Source organism: Mus pahari, chromosome 9 (genome assembly GCF_900095145.1).
Source record: "Mus pahari chromosome 9, PAHARI_EIJ_v1.1, whole genome shotgun sequence".
In the NCBI taxonomy this organism is placed as follows: domain Eukaryota; kingdom Metazoa; phylum Chordata; class Mammalia; order Rodentia; family Muridae; genus Mus; species Mus pahari.
Genome location: NC_034598.1, coordinates 51187127 through 51193935, shown reverse-complemented (window position 1 = coordinate 51193935; position 6809 = coordinate 51187127). Strand labels below are relative to the sequence as shown.

The 6809-nt window shown below is 43.2% G+C and overlaps 1 non-coding gene and 1 pseudogene across 1 annotated transcript; one reads left to right on the top strand and one right to left on the bottom strand.

The window, feature by feature from the left end:
* LOC110326099 overlaps window positions 1–6809 on the bottom strand; it is a 41838-nt pseudogene that overhangs the window by 2159 nt on the left and 32870 nt on the right.
* On the top strand, window positions 3012–3175 carry LOC115064782. The gene has a single exon (XR_003844600.1). It is a non-coding gene; the product is annotated as a U1 spliceosomal RNA (small nuclear RNA).

Genomic DNA, 6809 nt, shown 5'->3' with positions numbered 1-6809 from the left:
AGAGAGAGAGAGAGAGAGAGAGAGAGAGAGAGAGAGAGAGAGAGAGAGAGAGAGCAAGGACAAGCACATGAGCCTACCCAAACAAACTACTGAGGGCTCTTCCTTGTTAAAAGGAAGTGAAGTGATTTCTCCTCCTCAGAATTCTAAAGAGGAAAAAAAAATGAGAGGAGCAGACCAATGCTTCCATAGCGTAGGATGAATGGCTTCCATACCATAGGATGAGCAGTTTCCATAGCGTAGGATGAATGGCTATTTAGTGTGTCAGAGCTTTGTGGTCATTATTGGGCCACATGATGAAGCTACTACTCTTTAAAAGTAAATGATAGCCTGTGTTGCCTGGTCAAACTGCTTGTCTTAATGATCTCTAAGAAACATGTTGATCTGTTCCAGCCCCTTCTCCCGTTATGCACGATCATGGCCTACAAGACCTAGACTCAAGGGACTAAAATGTGTCCCTCTCTTTCCACCATCTTTGCCACCAAGAGATTCCTAAGGTAGGTCTTCCACCACTTAAGAGGCTGGAAAGGTAGGGTAGACTGGACCTAATCTAGAGAGACAGGCTCTCGGTTCTAGGATTTAAGTCCGAGGCAGGAGCGAGCATGTTTCATTGTAGCGGTTGTGGTTGTGTTGCAGTTTTATTCATGCTCTCTGGTCTCCAGCTTGGCAGTTGTTACTATGTATTCTTTTATAGAACCCAGGAAGGTAGCGGGTGTGAGTAAGCCTCCCAGAAAACATAGGCATGAAGAAGCTGACCAACTAGAACTGGGAGAAAAAAGCTTGGGTTTCAAAGCATGAAGCAAGATGGTATGATGTGGATTTCATGCAGTGTGAAGAGAAGACTCATTTGCTCCATTTAAAAATAAAAGCAGGCCCACCAGAAAGAAAAAAACTAAAAGGAAGGTCCTTAATCTCCAGGGTTTATGTCACTATTTCTCAGCACTCAGCCTGTGTTCGCTGCATTTGGGTGGCAAGAGCCAATAAGCTATTTCTATTTGCTCAAGTTAATTTGAGCTAGACTTTGACACCAGCGACAAATAGGGGGGAAAATCTCATTTAATAAAACCTGTGACTGCTGGTCAGAGTGCTACCTTCCCGGTCTGCCACCTCACCAGCCCCTGCCGTGGCCCAACTCTCTGGAGACCTAATAAGAATATTGGTTAGAGTTAAATTACACAGGGAAGGAGATTGTTTATCCTTGCCAAACACATGCTTACTGACATTTCCTAACTAGTAATAAAACAGAGAAGTAGATATATATATATATACACTGGGAAAGGAGGCAGACACTCACAGGGAAATGACGTAGCTGTCAGCTCATGGTTGTAGCCCTCACTCCAGGAAACACTTGCCTCCCATTTTTCACCCATTGTCACAAATTATCTCTAGGGAAAAATGTTTTTTGAATAAAAAAATGTCTTAATGATCGTGACAACTCTTGAAGAAAGGTACAGGGAAAGAACTTGTAACGTAATGAAAGACTTCCGTGTATCTTTCTTTATCGCAGAATATTATTTGATGATACATTCTGAATGATTTTTCTTCCTCAAGGTCCCAGTACAGAATTACAACATTGTTAAGTTGGGAAGGAATTGATAAATTTCAAAGTCTCTTAGCACTTTGGCCATGTATCACACCCAAAACCTATAAAGGTTATGTAGTGTGGGTCTTTCCATGATTGTGATGTCTGGGAAAAAAATACATAAAACCCAGAAATACAACCCAAGGAAACAGAAAATATGAAAAATATGGGAGTGAATGACTTGGGTGGGGGAGACCTTCAGAAGCATGGAAATTATTTTTAAATAGATATCTGCATCAGGGAGAGATAAGGAAGAAAATCAGTGTCCGTACCTCTATCTTTGTATTAGCTAAATAATATGCTATATATGCTATATATGAAGTATATCAAAGAGGCAGTAGTCACAACAAGATGCTTTGGCCAAAGCTTCTCAGAACATAGCAGACTTATGTAAAGATTTACCTACAAGTCTCAGTTGCTTTCACTTCCTCTGCACCAGGAACAATAAATAATGTTCATCTAATACACATTCAAGTGGACATGTTCGTCAACCCCGAAGTGTTCTCTCTCTCTCTCTCTCTCTCTCTCTCTCTCTCTTCCATTCTTTCTTTTGTGACAGAGTTTCTCTGTGTAGCCCTGGCTATTCTAGTGCTCACTCTGTAGACCAGGCTGGCCTCAGACTCACAGAGACCCTCCTGTCCCTGCCTCCTGAGTGCAAAGGCATACATCACCATCTTCTGGCCTAGAGGTGTTTTATTTAAGAACCTGAATTATGTGTCTATCGTCAGGGTACACTGAGTAAACTATTTAAGAGGAGCTGCCATCCTAGAGAAGATTCAAGAGAGAACACTTTCACTATTCAGTCTCGTGTGAACCTGAGAAACGGTAAGCCTGCCCACTTCACTCAGCGCCCCACTCTGCCTCCATGCTGATATCAGCATATGTATTTTTTAGAGGTAACACCCTACGGAAATTTCCTGTCTATCATGGATGAAACGGGTCTCAGTCTACATCCTGAGCTCACATTCATTTGTAACACCATATGACTAATTCCAGGTTATGTCTTTGCAAAGAACAGTGATAAAGCGATTTAGGTTTCCTTCCTACAGCTTAGGTTCTCTGTAACTCCTAATTTGACTGAAATACGATCTTACTGCTTGTGGGAGCACCTGACTAACCTAATTCAGCACCCTTCTCTGGGAATACCAGGTATGGACCTGGCCACTGTCCATATTCCTGGCTAGTATTTAATAAAGCTTGCCAATTTAATAAATCTTTATTAAAGTTTTATATTTTGTTATACATATTAAATTATTAATAATTTGTTATTCTGTGATATATTTAATGTATATTTAATGTGATACATGATGTGTGATATATGATGTACAATGTGTAATTAATATTTAATATGTAATACAATGACAAATATGATATATAAATATGTAGTAAATGAAAATATAACATTATTAAAAATAATTTAGTAAAATTTGTCATACTTACCTGGCAGGGGAGATACCATGATCACGAAGGTGGTTTTCCCAGGGCGAGGCTTATCCATTGCACTCCGGATGTGCTGACCCCTGCGATTTCCCCAAATGCGGGAAACTCGACTGCATAATTTGTGGTAGTGGGGGACTGCGTTCGCGCTCTCCCCTGTTTAAAAAAAAAAAAATTTGTCTATTTAATTAGACAGCTGTGGATTGGTTCTCTTTCCTAACCGTTTTCAGGTTTATCATTGATATGACTTGTAAACAATGTAGCACTAGGAAGCAATTCTGGGAGAGCTCTGCCTGAGTAAAGGGGGGTGGGTAAAAACATTAACAGATTCTGATTGAGTTTTCAAGTGAAAACACCCAATCATTAAACATATGAAATATTCACCAGATATTCATTATAGTTAAAGCATGGGGAGAAAAGTTCTACAGAATGCTTAGATGTCCTATGGGAGAGTGGAAGCCACCCTTTAACCTTCTGTTTATGTTTTTCTCACCAGAATAAGAAACCAAATTTGCATCCTGTAATGATTTGAATAGGCTTGGCCCAGGGAGTGGTACTATTAGGAGATGTGGCCTTGTTGGAGGAGGGGTCCCATTGTGGGCATGGGCCTTAAGACCCTCATCCTAGCTGCCTTTAACTCAGTCTTCTGTTTGCCTTTGGAACAAGATGTTGAACTTTTAACTCTTCCTGTGCCATGCCTGCCTGAATGCTGCCATGCTCCTGCCTTGATGATTGTAGCGTTATGGGGTCCCCGTTCGTTTTGCTACAGGGCACGGGCTGCACAGGGAGGCAGAAGGCAGGAATTTGGCCATGCTTACCCCACGCTGTCTCTGGGCAGGCCATAGGGAAGCCCCAGGACACCACTTGGTTGTGGGGAAGTACAGTCTGAGGCTCAGGACAGCTGGAGCTGACTAAGGGGTCCTCGGCGAGGCCATCAGGTTCTCAGGCCCTTGGACATCCAGACACCACTGGGAACCAAGGGAGAGCTGAGAGTGGAATGGAGGCCCTCAGGCTGGATCTAGCCCACAGCAGGGGTGGGGGGGGAGCGAGGCATGAGGGGGGAGTTTCAGGTTGATGGTGGCAGTTGACTTGAGTTTGGCTTGGTGGCAATGGTGGCTGGTAGAGATTAGATGGCAGCTCTATAGACAAAGGCCATCTCCATGGCTCCCCACTGCAGATCCAGATGAAAAGAAGCAGTCCATGGTTTTAAGGCATTTATTGTCATGGTGGAAAGTGGATGAGTAAAACAGTACCCCACTTCTCAGAGCTGGCCTGGGGTTAAATACCTTTTGCAGGGAGGAACATCTAGGAAGCTTATTGGCTAAGTCCTCCAGGCCTTTAGGGACCTCATTAAAATAGAGATCTGCCTTGAGACTATATGCCCGCAGGTCACATTCTCTACATGTGGAGGGGCTTGGGGCATTGCCTTTACGTGACTGATGGCCACAAATCTATGGGGAACTGCATCTAGTGACAGGGTCCTGGTGCCCAGGAACAGGTGAAATGCTACCTTCCCTTCAGGGTCTCCGGGGTTTTGAACCTTAGCTCAACCAGGAACCAAGCTATGTTTCATGGTTCCACAGATGATAATAGACTGAACCTCTGAACCTGTAAGTCAACCGCGATTAAATGTTGTCATTTATAAGAGTTGCCTTGGTCATGGTGTCTCTTCACAGCAGTAAAACCCTAAGACAGATCCTAATCTAGTGTTATTCCCTTTCTTTACCAGGAAAGTGTATTAATTGAGTTTTTGAACCCTACTAAGTGGAGAAAAAATTTGCATAAGCCTTCTTCTAAACACTATGGTTGTTTCTAGGGCTTTGCTTGCAGGAGAAGACAACAGGCCTATCTCTACCCAGATGACAACTTATCTTGACCAAGAGGGTAAGGGCCAGCTACAAGGGCAGCGACTGTCACCCAGACAACAAGAATGAGTGGATTTGAATCTGCAGCGTCAGATGGTCTAGCTACACCAGTAGGCAATCTGCTATGGGAGAGTTCCGCAGCCTGGAAAAGGAGGGAGTGGCCTGGTGGCTCCTTGGGTAAAGGCCGCTGACATCAAGGCCGACTTGAGTTCAGTCTCTAGTATCCCAAGTGGTAGAAGGGAGGAGCCCGATGCTGGAAGCTGCTCTCTGACCTCTGCTCACACACACACCCTACCCTACCCCGACACATAAATAAAGGCAATAGTTTCTTTCAAGTGTAGGGTCCATGGCCACCACTGGCACCTCCTCTCCTGGATGATAGCTCTACAGACAAGGCCAGAAGCATGCAGAAGGGAGAGAAGAGCAAGCCCTGGTGGCAAGGTGTGAAGAACTGGGCTGGAGACTTGTAACATCACTGTGTTCTGAAAGCAGCCATGACCGGCACCAATCAAAGCCATCCAGAGAAAGGGAACATTCTGAAAGGGCCCAGTGTTATCAAAGAGGGCTTGTGTTAAAACGATACTTTTTTTTTTCTGATTTAAGCAAGGATTATTATGCTATGCATACGTTTCTGGAAAATGGAGGGAAAGGCAGTAGCTTTTATTTGATCAGAGCCTACACTGCTCCCTGCAGAAACTAACTTGTCAATCCTGATGTGAACTCTGTGAGCAGCTGCTGTGTTGCCTGTGTTAAGACAACAGATGACCCAGAGACTCGATCTTGAATAAATTCTCCAGTACTGAGCACCCAGTAACCTTCAAAACACATCTTAGATGCCAAACCCTATGCCCATAAGTCAATGTCTAATATTATTCATATGTCACATGCTAATAAAACAAAGCTATTGCATGCTGAACTTGAAAATTACATTTTTTTAAAAATTATTTTATTTACTTTGTATATACAAGTACACTGTAGCTGTCTTCAGACACACCAGAAGAGGGCATCAGATTCCATTACAGATGGTTGTGAGCCACCATGTGGTTGCTGGGAATTGAACTCAGGACCTCTGGAAGAGCAGTCAGTGCTCTTAACCTTTGAGCCATCATTCCAGCCCTGAAAATTACATTTTTCAATGTGTGTTTATCTGTGTGTCTGTGTTCCTAAGTGTGCCATGGTGCACATGTGGGGATCAAAGGACAACCTATAGGAGTTGGCTGTCTCCTCCCACTATGTGTGATCCAGAAATCAAACCTGGAGAGTCAGGATTGGCAGCAAGCACTCTTACCAGCGGAGCCATCTTGCCACCCACCATGCTAAACCTTTTTAGGTTCTTACAGAAAACACTGAGGATTTTGCCATCCTGACCGCACTTATGCAAACTTCCTCCTCAAATTACTCCCCAGAAGATGGCAAGAGATGGTTCATGTACTGAGGAATGAGCTACCTTCGCTCACCCTCACCTCGGTATGGATCGGTTAAAGAACATTCCCTTTCACACCTCCAGAAAGAACGGGGGTTCAAACATGTTTTGAATAAAACCAGACAACTTTATGATTTTTTAATGCCACATAATTATTATACTTTTGTAAGTATATTTTTCTATCATTTCCCCATCAACAATAAATCTATGAATAGTTTAAGGAAGCACATACATATATTTCATTTATTATCACAGTGTATTTAGAATCTGGGGGGAAAGAGTCATGCCTTGCATGACATCACTTGCCTAGCATGACTGCAGGTCCCCAGGGCCTAGACTTTGGGTTACTCCACTTTAGTTAGTCTAAAAGCAAGCCTTCCAATACTTATAGGGGAGTTAGACCAGGAAGTATGGTAATCCTTTTTATTCATGTTTCCCCCCCCCAAATTTAAGTTAATTAGTTTCAAGTTATCTGTATACACACACACACACACACACACACACA